This window comes from Orycteropus afer, unplaced genomic scaffold, assembly GCF_000298275.1.
Source record: "Orycteropus afer afer isolate SDZICR_OR568_19922 unplaced genomic scaffold, OryAfe1.0 scaffold00549, whole genome shotgun sequence".
NCBI lineage: Eukaryota > Metazoa > Chordata > Mammalia > Tubulidentata > Orycteropodidae > Orycteropus > Orycteropus afer.
Window position 1 is genome coordinate 1521856 of NW_006922136.1, and position 8768 is coordinate 1530623.

General features: G+C 40.4%; 1 protein-coding gene across 1 annotated transcript in view; it reads right to left on the minus strand.

The window, feature by feature from the left end:
- AMOT (angiomotin) overlaps positions 1 to 8768 on the minus strand; it is a 57044-nt gene that overhangs the window by 12788 nt on the left and 35488 nt on the right. The window lies entirely within an intron of this gene.

Consider the following 8768-nt stretch of genomic DNA (forward strand, 5'->3'; position numbering starts at 1 on the left):
CCCTGGATGGAGATAAGTTTCTTCATGATGATTAGCAGGCTGCCTTGTGTTTCTTGTAAAGAGAATAGGAAGACGGATAGGAATTAGGAAGCCCATTTTAATTTCCTGTTCTTTTCCCATCTCTAAGTCTTCCCTGATTCTACTTCCATCAGCAGGGGATGATCAGTAGCTTCTAGAAGACAGGTGTCTGCCTGCCCTTCATCCTTCAAAGTCCAAATATAAGAACTTCTCTGGAATTTTCTTCCCTGTCACACATTCCTTATTCTTCCCCTTCCACTATTTTCCTATTAATTCTTTTCACATACCTCTACTATGACTTTTCTCACCTTGCCACAGAATCCTTTAAATTTGCCCTTCCACCTCTACAATGACCTTAGCTTATTGAGATGTGCATCCTTCATGCCTTACAAACTTTTTTCACTCAACAGACTTTTAAAATAAACAATAGTTGCTAAAAGGAGCTCTGGTGATGTAGTGCCTAAGGCATTTTACTGCTAACCAGGGGCTGGCAGTTCAAACCCACCAGCTGCTCCTTGGAAGGAACACTCTGCAATCTACTTCCATAAAGATTTACCACCTTGGAAACCCAAAGTGGGTCGCTATGAGTCTGAATTGACTCGATGGCAGTGAGTTAGGTTTTGCTGGTAACATTACATCATCACAGACCAATTGGGTACACTTAAAAAAAGATATTGAAAGATGTCCATGATTCAATAGAGGCACCTAGGCCTCCTAACATCTGGTCTTATTAATACATATAACTAGAAAGGAGAGATAGTAACACACATGCAAACCCTAAGCCCACACAAAATTCTATTTCAACTGAACTCTCCATAATTTTTGCCAAACCTATCAGCTATATCACAAATCAAAGGTAGAGGCAGGTTGGGGCTAAGAATTTTAGTTGTTTGTACCCATGTAACTTAGAAGCCAAATCTTGGCTCTATGGGAATAAAGAGCTCAGAGCTCTTCAAGAGGGCATGTTGTTGTTATGTGCTGTTGAGTCGACCCTGACTCATAGCGACCCCTCCTTGGCTTCCAAGGCAGTATCACTATGGAAGTAGATTGCCCAACCTTCCTTCTGAGGAGTGGCTGGTGGGTTCGAACCACCAGCCTTCCGGTTAGCAGCCAAGTGCCTTAGGCACTATGCTACCAGAGCTCCTCAAAGAGGGCACAGACACCCTCAGTATTCAAGAAGATGAGGGAAACAATAGCATTCTCACCTCATTAGTAAATGAGCATACTATGCCTTGCACATTAACTGTGGGGGTACCTTTCACTGCTAATCAATGGGTGAACTCTTTCTAAAGCAGAAAATCTTCAAGTTAGGCAAATCTGCTGTTACTAGGAAGCTGAGGTTAGGGATACCTTCATTGTTAAGATTAAAATCTGAAAATATTATTATTATTAACATGGTCAAGAAGAAAGACTACCTAGGAATTCAACTGATCTGACTTTTCAATGAATTCCCAAACCATGCAGCAGGCCCTCATGGAGTTGATTACCAGTCTCCTCATGGGGAATACTACATCCAGCTGCCCAGCCACTCAACCAGGCCCAGCCAAGTTGACACACAAACTTAACTACCACACTCTATGAGGATTAAATGAGAGAGCACACATAAAGTGCTTAGTATCATGTGTGGTACCAAAAGTACTCAGGTTTTTCTTTTTATTTCCCTTCATTGGAGAAAAAAATCAATGTCAAATGCCAAAATGCCTAGGTAAACAGTAAGAGGCAACAAAGAGGTTACCAAACTTATCAGCATCACCCATACCCATCTAGCTGGAGTCAAGCCAACAAGACCAACCTGACTCCCCCATTGCAGCAACAGTGCTTTTCTCCTGCTTATCCTCCCAAACACCAGGTAAATTATTACTGGTAATGAGTGCAAATCACTGCTTCTATAATTTCCAGTCAGACAGCATGGCATGTGCTGGTGGGAACTCTTTCCCTGTCTTATCACAGCCCCCTTCCCAAATTAGAATTGCTGAACTTTCTACAGGTGGAGGAAACATATCTTCTATTTTCCTACCAGGCCCTGTGGTAAGCTTTGCCTAGGTGAATAGGAGAAGGAAAATGTTTTAATATTTTTCTATATTTTCTTCACATTTTCTTTCATTCATAGCCTAACTCAATCTAGCCTTACAAAGCAATTGGGGTGATTTATAAGCCTAGATGTTTTTGTCCATTAGACCTTTTCCTAGGCAATAAAACAAACAAAAATCATCATTCTCTTTCTCCCCATATGCTTAAACCTTTCTTTCTGGGGTAATGTGATTATTTGTAAAAACACCGAGTTGGATAACCAAAACCTTTAGGTCATGGATGTCTTGGCCTTCCTATTTGCTAAGCTTTGGATAATTGGAAAGGATGAAACATCCTCTACCCTTCACCTTCTGGGCTCTATAATCCTCATGAGCTATTTAAAGTTGAATGTATTTATTTGTGAATTGCTCTGAAAACCCTAGGGGAGTAGTGCAATGGTAATGCAGAGAATGTTAACTATAATTACTAAGGCTTACAGCAGTTATACTTAAAGGCAATTAAACACAGATAGCATGCAGTTCTTGTTTTGATGGTAAAGTACTGCAATATAAGCTCAGAGAACTGAAAAAGAAGCAGTTCAAGGCTGTGCGAATTTTTTCAGATTTTGTCTTTCTTGGAAAAGAAAATCCAAATATCCCCAAAGCAGCATCCAAGCAATAAAAATAACTAAGCCAACTCATTGGAGAGAAGAGCAGTAAAAGTTCAAGGAGCTTTCTCAGTTAGCTGAAAACAGTCACACAGGTCATTCAATTTTTGTAACATAGGCCAAGAAAAATCCCATTACACTTTGAGACTGGGTACGAGGGCCATTATTGTTAGCCTAATTCTCTTTAAAGAAGAAAAAGTGCAGCTCACACTTAAACACCATGGTCATCAATAAAGGTTTAATCCCTAGATTAGTTAGGGTTGAAAAAGATGACTCTTGTATGCTACTAATGAAAGACCCTACGGATGGAATCAACAAAGTCATGCATCTTCTAAGTTATATGCTCTATGCTTTCTTGATCTCTTCTAGGGGTAGAAAGGAGCAAAGGTCTGTATAGTTTATTAACACGTCTACCATCCTGGACATTGTGTGCATCACTTCTATCTTCACCATGATTAAACTCCCTTTTCTTCTCCCCATAAACTTATCTCCCATGCTGAGGTTCTCAAAAGTTTAATAACATATCTTTCTGAAACTGCAATGTTAGATCAGCAGTTGATACACCTCAGATCCGCAACTTCACCTTCCAGTGCCTTCAGAAATATAAGTAGCTTCTTCTTAGATGATGAAAAAAGTACTATAGTGAAATAGTTAAGGTCATGGGCTCTGGTCTCACACAGCTCAAGTCTAATTCCTGGATCTCAAATTCATTAGGTGTGTAACCTTGAACAAGTGACTTAATCTACCTGAGTGTCTTTTTTCCCCCATGACTCCATTTAGTCATTCATCAATAATATGCAGATAACAATAATGCTCGATGGCACAGAACAACAACAACAACAACAACAACGATAATGCTGTATCTATGTTCTGGTTCCCTAGTGCTGCTCTGACAAGAATATACCACAAATGGAATGGCCTTAACAAACAGGAGTTTATTCTTACAATTTGAAGGTTTTAAGTCTGAGTTCAAAGTGACAGGCTTCAGGGGCTGGGTGAAAGCCCCTTAACCTTGGGCTGCAGCTCTGCCTCCAGCTCCCAGCCTACTGAAGCTGGAGGTTTTTCTTCACTCAGCTGCTGGCTGCTGAGGCTGCAAGCCCAAGGTTGACAAGTAAAAAAGGCACAGTCCTGATGTTACCAAACCACATGGCAGGCCATTAATTCAAGTCCATTGTAAGCCCCAAGGTCGGCAGACCATGGCAGGCTGCTGAACAATGAACAACTTAGCTACATGCAGGGTTTAAGCATGCCATAAGCTAGAGACCATTCTCCAAGCTTCTCCTTATATACAGGAAGCAGACCACATCCCTAAAGCAGCTACTCAGCTGCTCCCAGTAGATTCCACCATGGAAAATTAATGTCAAGTTACACATGCTCTAGTACTCTCAACTTTGAACATTCACTCCAGATAGCCTTGACATGGTTATCATCTGTCAGAAACTCTAACTAACTTCAGCATCTAATTAAAACAGTAAAAACATAGCCATTTTTCCCCCAGGAAGACAGACATTGAACACTAGACCTCAACCTCTTCATGCAGGAGAGCTATAGAGATCTGTATAGGACAGAGACAGTCATTGGAGATTTAATGAGAAGCAACCACTGAGTAGTAGTGAAGGACACTGTTGTTGGTGTTGTTATGTGCCGTCGAGTTGGACCCGACTCATAGCGACCCCTCCTTGGGTTTCCGAGGCAGTATCACTACGGAAGCAGATTGCCCCATCTTCCTTCCGAGGAGTGGCTGGTGGGTTTGAACTGCCAGCCTTCTGGTTAGGACACTGTATTCTCTCAAAATGATGTAATTTGAGAGACACCTCCATTTTACGAGGAAGAAATATTTTACCTACAGTCAAAGGTACTGTTTAACTAGAGTCCCTTAGGCAGAGTTCATTTTCTGCACACTCACACACAAGTATGTTGTTGTTGTTGTTACACACAAGTATACAGATCATAAATTTCTATTTGACAGCAAAATAAAAGGTAAAGAATGATGTGCCAATAAACGGACTTTGGTTCTAGTCCTGGCTCTGCTATTAATGGTAACTTACTCCCTGTCTTAGTCTCAGAGTCTCCATTTGTAGAAATGAGAGGGGTTTTTAGGAGTCAGCAAACCAAAATGGTCAGCTAGGGGCCCAATCCAGCCATGCTCATTCATTTACATATTGTATATGGCTACCTTCTAGCTGTAATGGTGGAGCTGAGTAGTTGCAGTTGGTACAGAAACTGTACAGCCCACAAAAAATAGTATTTATTATCTGTTCCTTTTTACGTAAAATGTTTGCCAACTCCTGTCTTGATCAATGGTTTTCAAAATGTCTTAGAGAGTCTTGTGTTTTGTGGAGGTGCTTCAGGGACCACTAGAGGGTTGGGTAATATCAAATGGATTCTCTTTTATTGTGTTTTATATATTAGGGTCACACATGAAACCTCATCTGAAAAACAAGGTTGTGACAGCTTTTAAATATGTACGTTGGTTGACTGCTGTACATTGTCTGTCTTCCCTAGAGCCTGGGCCTCCCACTTGCCCTTGCTGCATCACACTTTCACACTTGATCCTTCAGGATGGTTAAGTGATTTAAGGTTCCTAAGGAACCCTGGTAGCCTAGTGCCTAAGGCACTTGACTGCTAACCAGAAGGCTGGCGGTTCAAACCCACCAGCCACTCCTCAGAAGGAAGGTTGGGCAATCTACTTCCATAGTGATACTGCCTCGACAACCCAAGGAGGGGACGCTATGAGTCGGGGCCGACTCGATGGCACATAACAACAACAAGGAACCGAAGGTGTTTCACCCCCATTGCCTTTGGACATGATATTCTCTCTCTCTCAGGAACACACTGCCTACAAGGTTGCCATAGAGTTTTTAAAAGTTAAAGGGAAAAAAACCCCACTGTGGTAGACAGATGATCTCTAAAGGTCTTTCAACTCACAACTATTCTATGAATCTATGATTCACTTTCAATGTTAAGGAGTATCTCAGAGGACTAGGGCAAATGGGGTCCAAGAATTCTGCACAGGCACATTCCTTGAGGTAAAAACTAAAATCGTGCCTTGGTTTTTGTGCATGTACGTGCAAGAGAAAGAATAAATGTGTGCAACTTCCATAGGATCCTAGATAATTTATATTTCTATGTCTGTAGTCTTCAAGGAAGTGAAGTTCATTTGAAAAGTTTCCAAACCAAGGTAGTGACTTAGGTCTTTGTGTATAAAATTACTTCAGAACCACAGATGAGTCACTCTGGCTTTCTCTAATCTTCTGTACAGTTTCTCTGAGACCAGTAGCCATGAGCCCCTAGAAGAAGCCAAGTAAATCCATCATTTAGACCAAATTCCACTGGGAATTTGGTGAATAGAGGAAATCATACCATCTTTTAGGTTTCCTTAACAAATGCCAATTCTCAAAAACTTGTCAAAGCCCCCCACTTCCTTTGGTTTCCTTAATTTTGTGTTCTTCTAAAGCTTTCTTCAACCACTCACTCTCTGTATTGATCTTTTAGTCCCACCCCCACTCTGCTCCTCCCCTCCTGCTGTACCCCAGAGGTCCAATCTTAGGTAGTCTTTTTCCTCTGGACCAATGTTTGGCAGCTAGGGACAATTTTTCCCTCGGGGCATTTAGCAATGTGTGGAGACAGTTTTGGTTGTTACACTTTGGGGGAGGTGTGCCACTGGCCTCACAGGTAGAAGCCAGGGATGCTGCTGAACATGGTACAATGCCCAGCACAGCCCCTGCTTCTAACAAAGAATTATCCAGCCCCAAATGTCAATAGCATAATTTTACACAAATAACATGCATTTTATGTTCCTGGAGATAACTGTGCTTAAGCACGCTATGCTGATTTTTTACAGGAACATGTAAAAACTAGCATAGGATACTTACAAAATGCCAGGAGTGGGGTGGTGGGGGTGGTGCACAATTGGAAAAAAAAAAAACCCACACAATGTGAGTTATTTGTGTAAAAATACAGTAATGCCAAGGTTGAAAAACACTGCTCTATACTTCAGCACTAAGGCGCTCTGGTGACACAGTGGTTAAGCGTTCTGCTAACTGAAAGATTGGCGATTGGAAGTCACCAGTGGCTCCATGGAGGGGTGGGAATACTTTAGTACTACTGGAGATACTTATCATGACAACACTTTCAACAAATGATGGCATTAATATTTTAATGATATCATGTTCTCTTTAGTTACAGAGCTCCAGCTGACTGTAAGATTTTTCACTCTCAAACTTAACATGGCCCAGACTGTTTTGACTCAGAATCTTGGAACTATTGTTTCCCCTCCTTTCTTTGTCTACCACATCCAGTTTAATGCTATATTTAGGAGCTCTGGTGGCGTAGTGTCTAAGGCGCTTGACTGCTAACCAGAAGGCTGGAGGTTCAAACCCACTAGCCACTCCTCGGAAGAAAGGTTGGGCAATCTACTTCTGTAGTGATACTGCCTTGGAAACCCAAGGAGGGGTCACTGTGTGTCGGGTCCAACGCAATGGCAATTAACAACAACAACAACATTGTTCATATTCTTACATTCCTTTATATCTTTGTAGCTAATATAGTTCAAGCCCTTATTTCACAACTAAATTATTTCAATAACAACCTAACCAATTCTCCTTACTTTCACCACCCCTTACTGACACACACATACCCACAAAATCAGTCCATCCTATGTAGAGTTCCTAAAACTGTCTTCCTCCAGCAATACTTTATGGCATGGCCCTATTTAAGAAAAAATGCAACCTATGGCTAGTGTATCCATTCAGCTAGTATTTATTAGATGCCGACTACATCCAAGGCACCTTTATACCTCTTCTCTCACTTGAGATCATCTGTTCTCTCTCATCCATATCAAACCACTTGATGCTTTCAATTTACCACCAAGTCTCCACCTTGTTCCCTGTCCAGCCTAGATATGGTTCTTAAAAATGCCATTTTCTATAACCAGTGGCACTATTTATTATGTCTAGAAATTGTGGGTGCAGATTTTGCCGTGTATATTTTTAACAAAAGTAAGATTAAATTAAAAAATTGTTCCTACTGCCTTAAAATTCTACCAGGCCTATTATGCAAATGATCAGCCTTGTATTAGACTCTATCATTTCTTTGTCCCTCCATGTGCCAAATAACTAAACTTTCCAGGAGTTCTTCCTTGAATTATCTTATCTGGCCCCAATTGCTACTTTTCTCTATAGCCTCTCATTATGTATACTCTATTAGTAGTCACTGTGAAATGTTTTATTCATGTATGGATTCTTTCCCTCATTCATCAGATACTTACTGAATGTTTGGTATGGGCCAGGCCCTATTCTTGACCTGAGAGCAGTAGTTATGCACTGAGAAGCAAGACAAAGCCCCTACCCTATTTGAGGGCAGTGTCTCATAAGCCATTTAAGGACAGGGCACTTTTTTTCTTTGATATCTCTCTTAAGTTCTAATGCTAGTTTACTATTCAGTATATTCTTGATGACTCGTTCATATTAAATAATTGTCAATTATAAGAACAAAAATGTGCATATAAGCTTAGCTACAACTCTATAAATAAAAAAAACCAATAAACACACACAATAATAATGTATTTACTTATCTATCCAAATTAAGATACAGGTTTCAAATCATTCCTATTCAGAGATATATTTTAAAAGAGGAATCATACAATTGGTAAAAAGATAAGGAAAAACAGGAAGACAACGTATTGTAGAATCAGGCAAATACTCTTGAGCTCAATCAATCATATTTTTCCATTGCACTTCTGCAATGATTTGAACCCTTTCCCAAGCATTTGGCAGATTTCTTAACCCTCTTCTGACTCAGGAAAATCTGATCCTTGCAAATGAATACCACGTGAAGGCGTCTCTCTTCCCTTCTCCCAACAACTGTGGGTGTCTTTCAAACTTATTTTTTAAAGTAAGGTTATAAAGAAAATTACTTTTGGGGTTCCTGAAACCATTTATTTGCATCAACCATTTGCAAGAGGTGACTTACTTATTAACTTTCTCGATTTTTTCACTGGTAGATAAAACATAAGGTTGGATATTTTGGAATTAAGAGATTTGAGTTTTTCTCCTAGATTTAGCACAGACTA